Source organism: Mus pahari, chromosome 2, assembly GCF_900095145.1.
Source record: "Mus pahari chromosome 2, PAHARI_EIJ_v1.1, whole genome shotgun sequence".
NCBI lineage: Eukaryota > Metazoa > Chordata > Mammalia > Rodentia > Muridae > Mus > Mus pahari.
The window spans coordinates 116,527,051-116,546,286 of NC_034591.1; the positions used below are offsets into that span (position 1 = coordinate 116,527,051).

At 45.7% G+C, this 19,236-nt stretch overlaps 1 pseudogene; it reads left to right on the forward strand.

The window, feature by feature from the left end:
* The first annotated feature begins 744 nt into the window (after positions 1 to 744).
* On the forward strand, positions 745 to 1,228 carry LOC110317195 (annotated as a pseudogene).
* Positions 1,229 to 19,236: the final 18,008 nt, after the last annotated feature.

The following is a 19,236-nucleotide window of genomic DNA, read 5'->3' on the forward strand; positions in this document are numbered from 1 at the left end:
AGGGAGTCCTCGCACCCTCCCATCTCTTCCTCCCCATTGCTATACCCAACTTTGTTTTAATGTGAGTGCTAGGAGCTAAACTCCAGTTCTCGTGCTTATGCAGCAAACTCCCCCCTACGCCGCTTTCCCAGGCCCTGGAATTGGTTTTAAATCAGGTTAACAATACACAAATAAGCAGGACAGTCAGTCATTAGCGTTTGCCTCTTTCCGGGTGTATCAGGAGAAAGTAAATGCTGAGGTCCTGCTTCACTTTTGCTGAACAATATCTCACTCTCTCCATTTGCTGTTTCCTTGGCGTGGCCTGCAGCTGATTGCTGGTCACCGCAATCTCCAGCAAACCACAAGTTGCAGCGGAAGGACTGATGGGTTAATGAGAAACATCATCAACTGCACTGTACAACATGGAAAATGCTAGCAACATGTGGTTTCTTTACTTTAAGGTGAAATCAACTCCAGTGGAAAATTCAGTCCCCCAGTTACAGTCAACACATCCCAAGTGCTCACCAAATACACACAACTAGTGGTTGTCGTTTGGAGAGTGCAAATATGGGATATTTACTGTAGAAAGCCTGTCCGATGTGGTAGCTATAGATTGAAACTATTTCTCCATGCCTTAAATCTAGGCTCAGCGAGCAGCCATCTTGCATCCCTGAAGGTGTGTGTGCCTTATCTCAGGAGGTCTGCCCGAGACCCTCTGAGCATGAACCTTTGCTCCCCGAGAGCCTCCATTTCCACTCTGACAAGATGAAAGAAACGATCATGAACCAGGAAAAACTCATGAAACTGCAGGCACAAGTGCACACTGGTGGGAAAGGAACTGCTCATAGAAAGAAGAGGGTTCACAGAACAGCCACAGCAGACGATAAAAAACTGCCGTTCTCCTTAAAGAAGTTAGGGGTAAACAATACCTCTGGTATTGAAGAGGTGAGCATGTTTACAAACCAAGGAACAGTGACCCACTTTAACAACCCTAAAGTTTAGGCATCCCTGGCAGCAGACACCCTCACCATTATAGGCCACGCTGAGCTGAAGCAGCAGACAACAATGCTACCCAGCATCCTAAATCTTGCTTGGTGCAGACAGTCTGACTTGTTTAAGGAGCCGGGCTGAAGCTCTGCCCAAACAGTCTGTGGATGAAAAGCACCACTTGCTCCTGGAGAGGAGGAGGAGGAGATCTCCAGATCTGGTGGAGAATTTTGATGAGGCCTCTAAGAGCGAGGCCATCTGACCTAAGGCAACTTCTGAAGAAGGTGACACTTGCAGAAGTTACAGGAGTTGCTATTTTACGACTGCTTTTTAATTTTTTTTTGTTTATCATGGATCTGAAGCCCAAGCCCCCCAGACACTGCGCAGCTCTTTTCAGTTTTTGCTTATATCTAGTTCATTCTTTGCAGCAAATTAAGCTGAAGAAGCCTGGGAATAAAGTTTGGAAAGGGTTAATAAAATTCTTTGCCAAGTTTAAAAAAAAAAAAAATCTGGGCTCAGCCGTGAAGGCTTCCATTAACTTGTAAGCACGGAGCAAAGAGACCTTGGAAAATGCTTGTTCACTGGGCTCTTTCACCTTGATATTCAAACCCCAAGACTGCCACACAGAGCTCAGGCTAGCCGACTCAGTGTGAGACGCCTTATAGAGGCCCCCCAGTAACTCCAGCTCAGGTCCCAGATAGGTAGACACACCCTGGATAATTTCAACTGCCAGGGGTGGGGCTGTGCTATCAAAAACCCCTCAGCTCCTGCAGACACCAAGAGGCGAGTACTGATTTCAGTCAGTATATTTGGGGAGTTGTTTTTTTGTACCTGGCAACATTATGGATCAGGAAGGGATTTCTATAACATTAGTCTAGTCTTCTGTCACTTTTTTTTTATTTATTTATTTATTTATTTATTTATTTATTTATTTATTTAATGTATGTTTGTATGCTCTATCTGCATGTACACCTGCAGGCCAGAAGAGGGCATCAGATCCCATTACAGATGGTTGTGAGCCACCATGTGGTTGCTGGGAATTGAACTCAGGACCTCTGGAAGAGCAGCCAGTGCTCTTAACAGCTGAGCCATCTCTCCAGATCCTTGTGTTACTAGGGTATTCTCTGCTACTCAGTTAATATTCAAATTAATAATTCCATTGGGTTTTACAAAATGAAATGCTCGACTTTCATCATTCCTTTGGTGCTCTGTAACTGGCATTCTTCGTTCCTCAGATGGGCCAGTTGCAGTTATTCTAGCATACAGTTCCCCTGGAAAGGCAGTCTATAATTAATTTTTATCCTTTAATAATAATAAGTATTTTTAATAGCTATCTTGTATTTTTTCAGGTTTTATGTTTTTGGAACCTTTGTGAGGTGATTAATTTTATACATCAAGGCTGAGAAGATAGCTCTATGGATAAAAGTGCTTGCCACCCAATCCCAGAATGCACAGTGACAGGAGAGAACTGACTCTTGGGAGCTGCCTTTGCATCCATGTGTGTGCTGTGGCACGTGCATGCGCCATCCCTGATAACAATAAATCAAAAAAATGCACACATAAACTATTCCCCTGTAATCATTGTTTCAATTGAGTTATTTTCTGCACATAAATTATTTTAGTACTTTTGCTTGCATGTATGCCTATACACCATGTTCATTTTCGATGCACACAGATGCCAGAAGAGGGCATTAGATTCCCTAGAACAGATGGTTGTGAACCACCATGTGGATGCTGGGAATTGAACCAGGTCCTCTGGAAGAGCAGTCAGTTTAACTCCTGAGTCATCTCTCCAACCCCACCACTCTTAAATTTTATTACAAAAGTACAACTTGAAATTATTTTGAATAGGTATTTAAGTGTATCACTGCCTGTTATAGCTACAAAACCCTACAGATCTTCAGAGCTTAGTCACCATTTTGAGGAGGAACTTGAGACTGTTCGTTGCTAATTTCTCATTATTTTCTCTTAGCCCCTGGTAACTTTATTCTATTCTTTGCATCTATCCATTTGTCTGTTTTGTTTTCTTCATGGAAATGAATGTGGGCGGTATTTGGATGTTTGAAACTGATGTATTTGACTTAGCATGTTCTCAAGCTTTTTCAATGTTGTCACATGACTTAGCATGTTCTTGAGCTTTTTCAATGTTGTCACATGACTTAGCATGTTCTCAAGCTTTTTCAATGTTGTCACATAGAATTCTTTCATTTTATGGTTGAATAATCTATATTATATGAATATCACGTTTCTTCATCTCAGCACCCACCCATGGACATTTAGACAGTTTCTCCATCTCGGCTCTGGTGAATGACGCTACAACAAACACAAGAGAGTTACTTGAACTCTAAGGCCCTGTTTTCAATTCTTTTAAAACACCAGAAAGGAGTTCCTGGGTTCTGGTTACCATATGAGCTGTTCCTTAAGAATCAAAACTTTCCCATTTCTTAGAAGCATGTCATTCAGATCTTGATAAGGTGCACGGCTTTATAGAGAGTTTGGAGTACATGGATATTTTAACATTCTAAGTGTTCCCACCATGAGCAAGAGATCCCTTTCCATTTGCTCACGTCTTAATCTCTTTCATCAGTATTTCATAGTTTCCAATATCCAAATTTTGCCTGCTCAATGAAATTTGTTCTAAGTGTTCTCTTCTTTTTTTTTTTTTTTTTGATGCTTTCGTAAATAAGATTGCTTCCCTAATTTTATTTTTAGACACTTAGTGTGAAAAAAGCTGCCTTTTGTAAATGGATTTTGTATCCTGCAACTCCACTGCATTTAATTCTAATAGGTTTTTATTAGCAGTTTACACACACACACTCACACACATACACACTCATACACACTCACATGTACATGCACACACTCTTACACACACTCACACACATACAAACACACTCACACATACTCACTCACACACATACACACATACAAACACACACACACAATGTCATCTGAAAATAGGAGTCATTTTGGTTTTGTTTTTTTTTTGTTGTTGTTTGTTTGTTTTCTGGTTTGGAATCTTCAGGGCTTTTTGGGGGGGGTTGTCTTTGTTTTTGTTTTTGTTTTGTTTTGTTTTTGTTTTTGTTCTCTCTTAATCACTCTTCTCTTTGGTACCCACTGTTCCCACTTTGGCCAGGGTGGCACATCATCTGCCTCCTATGTTGTGCTGACACAATTAGGTTAACCATGGTAGATCATGACCATGCTTTCTGATGCAACAAGGTATCTTAGGTTCACCTTAAATCTTCCTTGACCTGGACCTGGGATTGGCCAGTAAGGAGTCCACTGAGGTAACTGTGGTTCATGTCAGACCTATAGGCCAGTCACTTACAAAACTGTAACTTGGAGTCCCTAAGTGTTCGGTGGCACATGCACCGTGCCAACAGAGGAACTGGCACGGGACTGGCGAGGTTGAGCATGTTTAAACTCCAGAAATATCAAAACTTGAGTCTTGCAGGGGTGGAACTAAGGTCCTCTGTGTTCCTGTGTCTGCCTAGGATCCTGGAACCTGGAGACTCCCAAGCAGGGGGCCACGGGTTGTCAGGCATGTAACACTGCACCTGGAATTCTTCCCCATGCAAATTGAGCCTTGCCAGTATCTTAGCCTCAGCCAGTAGATGCATTTACCCCCAAATCCCATCCCACTCCCCAAGGCTCATAGCGTCCTTGTCCACACGGAATAAAGCACACAAGTTAGTTCTTCAAGGATCGTCTGAGTCTGGCTGTTTTTTACTGAGTCGTAACACTTGGGGGAAGACCCTCTTCCCTGCACCACTCATAGTTGGACTTTTGGACCCATCCAGGCTCCCATAGCTCATATAGAGGCTCGCATCAGAGCGTGGGTTGGGGCATTACCACTGCTGCAGACCTGTCCCTGTCCCTGTCCCTGCCACCCCAATCTTGACTCCTTTTCTAGGAGCTGTAACACTATTTCGTCATTCTAAGCCAGACCGGAGTTCTGTGGACCTCGTTCGTCCCTACGGGCCCCACCAGTTCCGGATTTTGCCCTGTCTGGAAAACCCCAGGAGGAAAGGCAGAACTAGGAACCACACCCAAGGCCCCCCCCCCCCCGCCACCATTCTCAGCCTGCTGCCTTAACCCTCTGATCTGAAATCAGGTCACAAGAGTTCTTATGCATGAGGCAACCTTCTTCTGTTTGGCCACAGGGGTGATTTTCAGGTCAGGATGGATTTCAGAACTCTCATCCTGTTGCCCCACTGGAGGGTGATTTCCCAGCAGCTCTGCTACTCGTGGGTTGAGGCTAGTGGGGGGCACTCAATCCCTTGGTGTACTGATGAGCGTGATGCTGTCTGTGAAAAGTCCTCACTCCGTCCCCAGCACGTGGGAGGCAAGTGGCTCAGAGCAGCGTGTAGTCCTGGCTACAGCTCAGCGAACAGCTCTAGCGCTAGCCATTCCGAAGCCTCTGCGAACTTTCGCTGGGACTCTTGGGCTAGAGGAGCTGAGGGAGTGGAAGCCAAGAATGGATTGGAGTGGGAGCTGCTTGCTCACAGTGGAGTTTGGAGCCAAGATGAGGAGAGACGGGTTTCCCTGGCTTTTATTTGAACTTGTGAGCTCTCGACTTTATCTAGAATAAATTTTTCATTTATGTAATTACAAAAGGTCTTTTGATGAAATATAATTATTAAGCTGAAATATTTTCCTCCAGAGAATATGTAATACAAAGGTCCCAAATACATGCTATGATTGGTGTGTGACACACATGTATGTGCACACACACACATGCACACATGCACACACACGCACACACAGTCATTATGTGCAACAGTAGGTGTGAACATAGAGACCAGAGGACTGACTGGCTATCTTGGCAGTCCTAGCTCGGGTACTACCCATCTTGTTTTGGGTATTTTGTTTATGTTTTGCTTTTTTTGTGAGTTTGTTTTGTTTTGTTGTTTTTGGTTTTTTTGTTTTTTGTTTTTGTTTTTGTTTTTGTTTTTGTTTTGAGACCGGATCTTTCTTATGGAACTTGCCAGGTAAGCTAGGTGGGCCAGCCAGTGATCTCAGGGATTTAATCACTTTTACCTCCCCAGCACAGGGATCACAGATACAGCTATGCCCAGTTTTTACAATATGGGTTCTGGGGCTTTAATTCAGGCCCTTGTTTGCAGGGCAAGCGTTTTCTAACTGAGCTATGTCCCCAGCCATCACCCTTTTTTTGTTTGTTTGTTTTTGTTTTTGTTTTTGTTTTTCGAGACAGGGTTTCTCTGTGTAGCTCTGGCTGTCCTGGAACTCACTTTGTAGACCAGGCTGGCCTCGAACTCAGAAATTCGCCTGCCTCTGCCTCCCGAGTGCTGGGATTAAAGGCGTGCGCCACCATGCCCAGCTCCCTTACTTTTGAAAAATAAATTTAAGTTGAATTCTTGTCATTTGCAAGCACAAAAACAACAACGTCACAGGAAGACAATGCCGAAGAGCTGAGAATTTGCTAGCATTTCCCCACATTATTTTACGAAATCCTCATTTCAGACTTTGAGATAGGCGTTCTTCCTCCCATCCGACAGACCTTAAAAGAGAACTGAGGCAGGACTTGGTGGCACAGGTCAGAAACAGAGACAGGTGATCTGAGTTCAAGGCCAGCCTGGTTTAAGCAGTTCCAGGTCAGCCAGGGCCACGTAGAGCAACCCTGCCCAGAAACCACTTAAGTTGATCACATGACTGGCTTGGGTTAGACTCAAGACCACCCGGAGTATTTTGAGTCCAGAATCTATCCTCCAAATCACTTGGAGATTGTTTGCCATTTAAAAAGAGTGAAAAGCACAGATGCTTAGGCAAAAGGAACTGGAAGCTTACCTGCAATACTGTGTGCCTGTGTCTGGCATCTCAGCTGCCTCTTGGGTTCATGCAGTTGGAGGCGGGGTGACGCTGCTCCCAGCTTTACACCAGATCCTAACCCAATGCCCAGCTTCCCTCTGCAGAACTCCTGTTGATTTCCTTAAAAGCTGACAGCTACAGCAATTAGTAGAATTGTTGAAAACCAGACCTAATGGGACAAGGAAGACCAGATTTTCCAGAAAGCTAACATTTGTCAAGGGGAAGTTGTCTCCGTGCCTCCCTCCCGAGGCTATGGAATTACCTTCCAAGGTAAACAGGAACCCTATGATTCCCCACGTGCAACCTTTATGTATCACTGAAATGATTCCATTAAAGCGTTATAAATTGAATTAAATTACTAGCCATTTTTCTTCTTAAGTACGTTCAATAATAAATACGCTTCACCAAAGCGATATGGTCGTTACAGGCTTATTTTCACCCCGGTTCTCTAGCAACATTCTAACGATCATCCCATTAGCAGGCATGGATGCCTTTCTACATCTTTGATTTCAAAAAAAGGAAAAAGAACAATGGAAAGTCTCCATTCCAGTGGCATCTAATTGGAACATCTCTGGGGGAAGGTATTCTTTTCAAAAGCACAATTACATCGCACTTAATGTCTAGCAGTAATTCTCTTACGTTTACAGCCGGGCTGCTTCTGGGACATTGATAACGATGGTGCTAGAAGAGAGGACTGCTTGTCTCACACATTGCACAAGTATACAACCACAGGCTTAGGCAGGCTCAGCAAGCTAAACCAGCCTTGTACAGGTGAAGTCGAAGGCTATAGGCCTGAGCTGTCTCCACACTTAGGTCCCCACTAGGCTCCCTTCTCTCTAATAAGTAAAGACTTGAGAGTCAGAGAAATAACCTCACCTTTTCCCTGGCAACGGTTACCTCTGGAGTCTCACCCTCTCTTAGACTTAACTCTTTTTATTTTTCTTTCTTTCTTTTTTTGTTTTGTTTTGTTTTGTCTTTTTCGAGACAGGGTTTCTCTGTATAGTCCTGGCTGTCCTGGAACTCACTTTGTAGACCAGGCTGGCCTTGAACTCAGAAATCTGCCTGCCTCTGCCTCCCGAGTGCTGGGATTAAGGGCATGCGCCACCACGCCCGGCTTAGACTTAACTCTTATAAGAGGGACTTAATTCTTGAGGTCTTCCATATCTCAGGGGTTCACTGAAGCCACTCACCGAGGAATCAATGTCTCTAGCGACGAGGAAATGCTCCTGCAGCCTAGTGTAGCTCCCAAAAGGCCTTTTAAGGCCCAAGAATGGCTGACAATGGTCACATTCATTCCCTGTCATTGCACTATCCGGCACAACACACAGTACCATCTGGTCCAAAAGCCAGGTCTGGACTATCTCAGCTGAACTGCTGGCTCTGTAGGGTGCCACCACCGGGAAAATAGCTTTCTGTAAATCTCATAGGAGTCTCCATTCTAACGAAACACTAATGAATCCCCCCCCTTGCCCCTGCCCCGGCTGGCTGGTCTTTATGATCTTCATGAGAATTACATACAGAAGTCTCAAGGATAAGCGCTATAGGAACTACTATTTTCAAGGCACCCACTACTGGGCAGGGCAGGCATGTATTCAATAGTTTGTCCTCCCTGTGGGAGATAGTAGCTGAGACTGCTGGAGGTCTGCATGTGAAAGCTGCTTGCTCAGGACCACACAGCCGTGGATGGCAGAGTGAGGCACAGAATAAGAATAATTACCCTAGGAGCTGGGGTGATGTCTCGCTGGGTCAGGGGCGTGCTGTACAAGGGTGAGCACCTGAGATGGATGGCCAGCATTCATATTAAATCTGGGCATGCATGGGACATACACCTGTTACTGCGTTCTAGGGGTATAGAGACAGGCGGGTCCCAGAGGCTCACTGACCAGCCAATCAGTGAGCTCGAGATTCAGTGAGAGAAACTGTCTCAAAAATAAGGTGGAGCAAGATACAGAAAGACAGATGGCATGGGGCTCGAGACTATACCCACACGCAGGCGAAATGCTTATACACATAAAGGAAAATAGATGAATCTTAAAAGTTAAAAGTAAAAAAATAAGTGTATTTTAAAAGGGGGGAGGGGTGGGTAACCTCTGCTGTTTCCCAGAGCCCTGCTGAGTACGAAGCAGGACAGTTGCTTGGAGCTTGGCAAGGAGAAACAGGAACACCCTGTAGACAAGGGATGTTGGACTCACCCCACCTTAGGAATAGGAGGCTGCCCCAGCTGCTTGGTGATGTCAGATGAAGTCCACAAGCACTTTAGGATCCACTGAATTTGCCACTTTAAAAAGATTTAGGGTGTGTGTGTGTGTGGGGGGGTGGTCATATGTCTGTGGGTGCCTACACAGACAAGAGAGCCTTGGATTCCTTTGGAGCTGGAGTTACAGGTAAGCCAGGAGCAGAACCTGGGAGAACAGCATGCATTCTTAACTGCCTAGCCACCTCTCCAGCCCCTGCATCTGCTGCTTTCACCCAGGGTGGGATGGGAGCCGCTGGATTCACGGCTTACACCTTCAGGAAACAGTCAGCAGACGTCGTCGCTTTTGACTCTCTTCAGCATTTTGTTGGAACTTGGGATCACTGCCTACCTAGCCTTCGCTCCCTTTTAATTTGAAGGCCGGGGGGGCTTGAGGAAAGTACCAGGAGTTGGTGTCTCACCAAGGGGGTGTACAATGCCTCACTCTGCTGCCCACCAACCCAGCTGTGTGGTCTTGAGCAAGGAGCTTTCATGTGCAGATCCTCATGGGCCTCCGCTACTATCTCCCACAGTGAGGACACTATTTAGCACATGCCTGCCCTGTAGTGAGTGCCTTGGAAACAAATTATTTAGTGTGTGTGTGTATGTGTGTGTGTGTGTGTGTGTGTGTGTGTGTGTGTGTGTGTGTGTATGTGTGCGTGTTCACAGATGGGGGCACTGTGGCCATAGCAGAAGTCAGAGGACAACTTGTAAGAGCTGGTTTTCTCCTTCTCCCCTGTGGGTTCTAGGGATTAAACTCAGGCAGCAAGCGTTTTTTACTTGTAGAATCGTCTCACCAACCTGGAAATAGTTGCTCTTAGAAAAGACAGCGGAAGAACATTGATGGCACCTTCTAGTCCCCATACTCACGCTCACAATAGGTGCACATACTTGCACCCCACAGTAGGCTTTAGGCTTTCAACCCAGTTTCTGAACAGTGGAACTTGTTTTATGTTGCTGTTTTCTACTCAGCCCTACCAGCCACGAAGGCTGCAGCCATGAAGAGTGAGATTTCCTGCATGAGATATGTATTCTGGGTTATTTCCTGAAAGGCATGAGACAATGTTCAGAAACTGCACATGTGTGATCCTGCCAGTACATGAAGACATGTAATATGACCACGCTGGTCACCATATAAGTGTTAACATGCAGGTACATGCTGACATGAATGAATGAAAGAACATAAAAACAGTCTGTCACATCTAAGACAAAGATTCCGTGTTTTGAATGATGGGGAGGCTTAACCATTGCCTGTAGATGAACTGTTCTCAAAAATGGCAAGAGAGGGCTGGAGAGATGGCTCAGTGGTTAAGAGCACCTTAGAGCACTGCTCTTCCGAAGGTCCTGAGTTCAAATCCCAGCAACCACATGGTGGCTCACAACCATCCGTAATGAGATCTGATGCCCTCTTCTGGTGCATCTGAAGATAGCTACAGTGTACTTAGATATAATAATAAATAAACCTTTAAAAAAAAATGGCAAGAGAACATGCAGCCATGGAATGTCAATCCTCCGGCTCTTCGGCGGCTGGAACTTTAGTTAAAGCCATGGAGAGCAGGCAGTTTGTTTAGACTTATCACCAGGCATCTCTGTCCTGACAGAGTGATGGGACCCAGCCTCAGAGCACACCTTCCACCAGTGCCTAGATAGCCAGCAACCTAGAAGGACCAATGGGGTGTCAGGGCCACGGACTGAGAGACAGATCTAAAAGAAAAGCCCTGTTCTCCCAGCTCACAGTCTTCTGGAAAAGCCAGCAACTGAAGAGAGAGCAGCCACGGAATGAGATGGTGGGCAAGGCTCCCTGGTCTAAGGCTCCATATTCTCCACCCATTTTCTTTTTGTAGACTGACCCACAGTCAGAAAGTGACATGATTTCCCTGTTATTCAGCTGTGTATTTTGCCAACAGGCTGAGCCTGAGTCCAGGTTGTGGACATTCTTGAATACTGTAAGGGTCCTGGCCCTGAGCTAAATCCTGTAAGCCTTCATACACACCCTTGACCCCTTGTCATGAATGTCCATTTGTAGTGCAACCTTCTCTACCTTTATGTGATGGGAACAGTAGGCTAGAAAACACAGGATGGGAAGAAAGAGCCATACAGAGCCATGGGGAGGAAACTGAGGGAACAAAGCTTTCCTTCCTTCAGGGACACGGTTCCCCCTCTTCTGCCCGTGGAGTCAGGAAAGTTTAGATACATTGGACAAAGCCAAAACTGTCTGCAGAGACAACGCATGCTTTCCTAAGGTCTTGTCAGTCAAATATGGCAAAGGCAGTAAATGAGCTGTGTCCTAAAAGCCCATATGATCTATATAATCTTGAACTCCACCATTCCCCTCTCATGCTTAAATGGGAAGGACACCCCCTCATAAATCCACCTGACACTGTTGCTTACAAAAAGAACATTCTTTAAACTTCAAACCTTATGCATTAGACGAATGCAATGTAACTTGAGAGCCACCCAAAATCCATATGGGCCTATGATCAAGGCATTGATGATGACTTTCCTTTCAGAGAAACCCATGCCTGACCTTGGGTATGGTATGTCTTATCTTTCCCAAGCATTTTCCCCCTTAACCCTCTTACTTAAAATCCACATTATCTCTCATAATGACTCATTAGCTCTGCCCCATACTGACTCATTTGAAATTCTCTTCATGGTCAAAGACCTAAATTGTGGTGTTACCTAAATGGAGGTCTCTAAGTGGGCGTGGAATTCTTGAGGTTGCTGTAGTCACAGGGGAGAGCTGTGTCTTGGTCTCTGTTGCAGCTCACAAGGACACTGCAGTCTACTTTAGAAGCAAGCTCCCAGCAAACCCTTCCGATGGATCCACCTGGCATTCAACACTTCTTTCTTTGAAATCCTTACCAGCCCCATCTTAGGAGGGCTGGGTATCCATCTGTGGAAATTCCCCTGCTGTCATTTTGGAACGGCCCTGGCTCTGATTCTCAGTAGAAAGAACATTTACCTGCCAACCTCACCTTCCCTCAGACACTATGGCCAGACCAAACTATGTCTGACCCTTCTCGGTCTCTCTCCTTGATGCCTGAAACCCCAAGCTCCCTGAACTCCATGCGACTTCTGTGCTTAATTTGGAACAGAAGGCAACAGGGCCCCGAACATGTTGCCTCAAAACCAACAGCAGAGCTGCAGCAGCCATTCTTCGATGAGCTGGGAAGACGTCACCGGGGACCTGTCATGTGCTGGATAGCACAGTGAGCACAGCCACAGCGGATGCAAGCCATGCATAGCATGTAGTCTCGGATCTGAAGCTAGGCAACGGGGGGCCTGGGAGATTGCTCTGCGGATAAAGGCACTTATTGCCAAGCCTGATGTGATAGCTGTTCTTGGTTGTTAATTTGCATACACCTAGAATGAACTATAAGCCAGAAATGGAGGGTGCACCTGTGGGAGATTTTTTTGGGAGGGGAGGGGGTCCAGACCTTTAAGGAGTGAAGACATGCCTTTAATCTGGGCCACACTGGAAGCCTATATGAAGGCAGTGAATAAGGAAGCCTTTGCTCGTTGTCTGCTTGTTCTTCCCTTGCTATCAAGTTCATCCCTTCATTGGCATTGGTACCTACCTCTTCAGGATCCCGGTGTTTACGGAAAATCAATTGAAATATTCAGCCTTGTGGACTGAGCAACTTCTGGATTCTTCGACTTTCTTCCATAGCCCACCATTGTTGGGTTAGCTGGACATAGCCTGTAAATCACTCTCATAGATCCCATCTGTATAAAGGCATTCATTCTAGAGACTCACTCTAGACAACCCTGGCTCATGTACCTGGCAACCTGAGCCCATCCCTGGGCCCATATGATGGAACATACTTTTGCTGTGGCATGTATGCATCCACACAGGCACCCTCCAACAATAAATAAGTGTGAAAATACAGAATACATTTAAAGTTTAAGTAGCTCAGCAGTTACCAGTGTGAGGTCAAGGATCTGATGAGCAAGCCAATCTATACATCTCAGCACCGATTAAAACATGAAAATATTTTTTCATCTCATGGTCCTTCTAAGTATTAAGATAAATAATAGTAGGGGCTGGAGAGATGGCTCAGCAGTTAAGAGTATAGATGCTTTTCTAGAGGACCCAGGTTCAATTCCCACCACCCACCCACAAGGCAGCTCATAATCAGGTATCTGTACCTCCAGTTCCAGGGGATCTAGTGCCCTCTTCTGGTCTGCATGGGTACTGCATGTACATGTATGTGGTGCTCAGACATACATGCAAGCAGAACATGCACAAACATTTAAGAAGATATATAATACTCAGGTGTGATGCTAAAAATTTATTTGTTTATGGATAGAGTTTATTAGAATAGCATATGGAGCTTCAGAAGGTTCTCTAAGGAAAATTCTTATAGGTGAGAGCAGGCAGGAGTTCCCAATGCTGATAGAATACCAAGTGCTCCAGGAAGTAGGCAGAGAGACAGACAGACAGAGAGAGAGAGAGAGAGAGACAGAGAGAGAGAGAGANGAGAGAGACAGAGAGAGACAGAGAGAGACAGAGAGAGACAGAGAGAGACAGAGAGAGACAGAGAGACAGAGACAGAGAGACAGAGAGTGTGGGATTTGTAAAGAGCTTACTATGGGAAAATATTTAGGGAACAACAAAATGTACTATTATTATCTTGGTTGTTGTTATTACTGCTGCTGCTGCTGCCGCTGCTGACACACAAGAACAAAGGTGGTGCCCAGAAATGGTGCTAGTCCAGTCCCCAGAAGGGAATCTCTCTTTTAATGTCTGGACTCTTATTCTAGTGCATCCAAGCCCATGATGGGTCCCTTCATAGTCACTGTTCAGCAGTTTTTATTACAGTGGCCTCTTGGTGCCTAATTATCTGCTGGCTTCATCCTAAACGATTCTACCCTCCCTGGGAAAAAATCATCTGCAGGTTCAGAGTCTCTAAACATGGTTTCCAAGGCAGAAAGGAGTCTCTTCCATCTAGGCTCTTTGGGCCACTGTGTGTCCCATTCTTGGTGTGAAAGCAAGCACTTTGGTCAGCAGAGGCTAGGGTCACATGCCCAGCACTGCAGCCGAAGGCCAAGATCAGGTTGTTTGAATGACAGGGTCCTTGCCAGTCCTTTGCCTGCTCAGAGGTCGCATTAAGATTTGAATCCCAAGACACCTGAGTCCTTCTGTGCATGGGTGGGATCAGGTGGGGTCTGCAGGCTTCTACTCTCCTCATCTTTATTTGGATACAGGCAGAAATTCCTCTATACTGATGATAGACACCCCACATATGAAACAGCAATGAGCCGGTCCTCAGCGAGGCCCATGGGATGTGGGTGCAGGATGGAGACACCCTGAAGTTTGGTTGGGGGCTTTCCTCTCTGCAGCTGCCAGCTGTGAGGCAGAACTTCTCTCTAATAAACTCTGAGTTATAAAAGAGGGGGATTAAAGCTTTATCTGCAGAAACCATTTGTGGCTCAAAACAATCACCATGCTTGCAAGAAACGTGGCAGAGAATTCCGTGGATATTGCACACAAACCGTTGCCAAGCCCTCACTCAGCACTCCAGTTGGTAGACTCCGAATGAAATGAGGAAATAATCACGGGCTAAGATGATGCCTAATTAAAGCTAAATTTAGCCAACTCTGGCTTTTCAGAGTTGTCATGAAATCCATTTCGGCTCAGACAATAGTAACAGCAAGCCAAGAGATAACGAGGAAGGGGCTTCCGTTTGAAAGGTGGGGTGTCATCAATATGGTAATTAAGTTTTTTTTTAAATAAAAGGCACGATTCTCGGACCAAATGAAATGGGCAGTTCTTTGGTTGGCTTGTTCAGTAACTTCACTGTGGTTTTCTGGCTCTCCAGCTACAGAAATAAAAGAGGAGAGAAGATAAATGCCAGGCGGAACTGTGGCTCTTGCCATTTCTGGGGTTCTCATGGGTGTGGGACTGAGAAGGCTAGATGACTCCATGACAGACTTGGAATTGGCAGTTCAGGGCTGGGCTAGTTCAGGCTAGTCCAGGCTAGTTCAGGCTAGTCCAGGCTAGTCCAGGCTAGTTCAGGCCTCAGAAGCTGCCTGCCACCTGGCCTGAGGCAGAAGTTTCCAGACTTCCTCAGCTACTTCCTCACCAACAGTTTCTAGCCCTCATGCCCCATATTGGAATGTCCCAAGAGATGGAGTAATATAAATGTCACCCACCCATCCCGTAATCTCTGAATGTGCTTTAAATCAGGCCTGCGAACTCACTTGGATGCCTCTCTGTCTTGGTAATGGGAGACCCCAGCATACTGGACTCCTGCAGATTTAGACACTTACTGCATTTACATACTACGTGAGTCTGAGGGTACCATGCTTCTGCAAACCATGGACCCTTACAGGAGCCTGGCGGGGCGGTGGGGACAACCGTATCATAATTACAAAGCAGGACAGACATCGATTGTGTCCTTCCTCTTTACTCTGCCACAGAGCATCAAGGGTGATAGATACCACATGCCTGGTAGACAGGAAACCGTTAGAAAGGAAGCTAGCAGGCCCTGACTGGGTGTGTTCGCTTTGATACCTCTCTGTAAGGCTCTGCTTCACTTGCTATATGTATGTATCCAAGAGACAATCTGGAAGGGTCTGAGGTTTTCGGTATCTGGGCACAGAAGCGGACAGAGGATTATACAAGGAATGAAAATAGTCGGCAGAGCCATGCCCTTCCCTGGCACGACTCTGACACCCACATGTTGATAGACAAGAGCAGCAGATCCCATTGATTATCTATGTGTCCTCTGCTCTCAGAGGTCAGAAAAGAGAACAAGTCTGAACACGAATTTTCTGGACACAGCTCCACAGGAAGGGCACAAGAATATGCTTGAATTTCTCTTAGATTCCTCCCGTTCTTAAGAAGGTTTTTCCATCTTTCTTTTTTCCTTTGGCTAATGTTTCAGAATGAAAATGTATGCAGTAGTATCTCCATTTTATAGACCAAGAGACCAAGTTTTCACAATATTGGTTTAACTTACCCCAATACTAGAAGCCATTAAGTAGCACATTTGAGACTCAAGCTAAAGGCTGCTAGATTACAGCCCAACAATCCGGCACAGCTGCCTCCCCTATCGAAGTATCAAAATGTCATAAGGCCAGTGCGCCCTTATTGAAGGACTTCTAACTTGATGGATATTTCCACATTTTTATTTACTCATTTACTTAAATGGACCAAGGAGAGCGAAGGGCGTTGCTGCCTGCGGGTGGAGGTCAGAAGGCATCACACTTCTTCCCTTTGACCACATGGGGCCTGGGAGTCAAACTCAGGTGCTCGGGCTTGGTACAAGTTCCTTTACCTATTAAGCCTTCTTGCTGATTCCATTTTGAAGCTTTTAAAATTTGGCTTTAAAGGATACAAACAACTGCTGTACATAATGGCTCATGCTTGCAACCCCAGGACCCAGAATGCTTCGAGTTTGAAGCCAGCCTGATCTACATAGTGGGTTCTAGGCCAGTCTGAGCTACAGTCTGAAAAAAAAAATCAATCAATCAATCAAACAAGAGAGAGATCTATGCAAAGTTACTAGTTTCAACTAAAAAAAAAAAAATCCAGATAATAGTCATGAACAGAAGGGGTATTTCTCAGCACAATTACTCAAAAGGAGCCTAAATTACAATATTCCCTGGAGAAGTGACAACACTACACATTCACTAGATCTAAGGTTTTTTAATACTTAGGAGAATTAGATCCGATGTGGAAAAGCACAGATTCAGCACGTGTATATCCATATATGTTTAAATCAACTTTAATATCATACAAGCATGAAGGAAGCCTGCCTCTTGCCTGACCTCTAGAGAGAATCCCATCTGCTAATTCTGACACCCCACCCACTCCCACCCCTGTACCTTGCCCGGGATCTCTGGCTCTGATTCTCAAAGAGTGGTCCAAGGAAGAACACTTGGTGCAACGGGCAGGGGTGATAAATGCAGCAAGTAATAAATAAAGACCTCGTCACAAGACATTCAAACTTAGGCTGTTGACGTGATTTAATGTGGTATCTGTTAGACAATAAATCGGACCAAGAAAGATAATAAAAGCCAGGTGTCTCAAACAATTGTATCACTCCAGGGCTAACGATGGCATTTTCTAAAGCCAGTTCATCTTATGTCCTTATCATGTGACTCTGGCATTCCTTCCAGGGAAGGCCAGCTTTGAATTTGTTCCCATGGAGTGTGGGCAGATGTGTGATCGTGGTGAGGAGGACATTATGTAGCCTCTGGGGTTTGGACAAAGATGTGGCAATGCAACTCTGCCAAGCCATCCTGGGACATTTGCTCAGAGAATACGGGCACCATGCTGTGGAAGCAGCAGCTGCCAGACAAGAGGTGGCCCCAGCCACTGTCACCTCTACCCTTCCTAGTATGTAGCCACATACTAAAGGTGAGTGACAAACTGAATCCTCCGGACCCTATCATGATGCCCAGAATCTTGTATGTAATAAAATCCGTGTTTTATGCTGTAAGTGTACAACAGCCAGTTACGTCATGGTAGCAACAGGAATCTGCCCTTTATGTCACCAGTCCCGTCTTTTAAGATGTTCCTACCCACTAAGGTGAAAGAGACACAGCTAGAAGGATGGGAACCGTGGCAAGAATATCCATAATTCCCACGTCAGCCTGTCTGTGCCCTGTCCAGATGACCTTGAACTCTTAGGCAGTCCTCAAATCTAGGACTACCATGTCCTGTTGTAACTTCTAGCAACTTGTCACGATTGCTTGAGGCTTCCAAACAGGCAGGACAGAAGGAGTATGGGAGAGTTGAGAGTATGGCTCAATGGTTGAGGTGGTCCCTGCATGCTTGAGGTCCTGGCTTTGATTCCCAGCACCACACAGAAAGAGAAAGGGGGCTGGAGAGTTAGGACCCCAGGAACAGCTCTGAATCCAGAACGGAAACTGAGCTAGAGGATAAATATCCTTAGCTTCTTCCCGCACATGGAGAATGCCGAGGTTCATCCTGTGTCACCCCCAGGTTCCATTCCGACAGGGAAGAAACCCAGCAGCTCTGCCCTGTCTGACAATCTTTTCAAGAACTCAGCTTTGTTTACCATTTTGCCCTCCCCCCATTTCCCTTTCGGATGCTCCTGAGCTCACCTATGATACAAATGAGCAGGATCAAACCCCCACTGTCTGCCTCTAGGGAAGACGCAGGGGCGGGGCGGGCTGATCAGTTCTCACTGTCAAAATTGGCAAGATGCTCTAGTCAGAGGCAATCCACCTGGCAGGTTCCATCCCTTTTGTAGGGCTCAGACAGATGACTCTAACACCAAGCTCCCTGTGGTGTTGGCTTAAAGACAGTCAATTCAAGGTTCAGGACACAATGAAGTATAGCAGAAAGGGGGCATTCATTAATTTGTTTTCTGTGGTTTTGGCTGCCAGTACAAAACTTGGGGAGACATCTTAGGCTCAGGTAAAGTAGAATTTGCTAATTTGTCTAATTGAAATACCTCAGAAAAAGGAACAGACTCACACCAGATTGGTAAATGACTAATTTCTACATCTGAGCTCTGCTTTCCTCCTGATTCTTTCTGCCATTCACAAGCTCTGGGGAAGCCATGGGAACAGCTTCCTGTTTGGGCTTCCTGCCTTTAGGACCATGAGAAAGAATCCAGTCTCTGTCGACACATCTCCAGGAAGTTGGCCATGGCTCTCGCACTTGAATTAGGACCGCAGCCATCACTGGACAAGCTGATTGGATGACACAGCCCATGGGAGCTCAGCAGTTGGGAAAGATGGTGTCAACTTCACCCAAACCGAGCAGCCTGGCAGCGCTCAGGTAAGACTGAGAAAGGGGGCCCTTGGCAGGGAGACACACAAGAAATGCCCACCATGATACTGAAATAACCTAGCATTGCCAGGGTGGTAGAGCACACCTGTAATCCAGCACTCAGGGGAACAGAGCAGGAAGATGATGAGTCTGAAGCTGCAGAACAAGTTACAGATTAAGATATGCAAGCAGACCTGCTTCAACAAGAGAACTCACACAAACAGCATGGCAGCTAGGATGCTCGGTGGCTCCTGCCTATGATCCCGGCACCCAGGAGACCTAAGTAGGTAGCTAGCTCTCTGTAGTTGTTGGCCAGCCAGAACTATGGAGTGAGGGCCTGGGACAGTACAGATAAGCAAACTTAAACCAAGCAGACAAGCAAGCAAGCTAGCAACTCTATTTCTTAGTCATTCAAAGCAATAAAAATTCCTTCTTTGGGAAAAAAAAATGT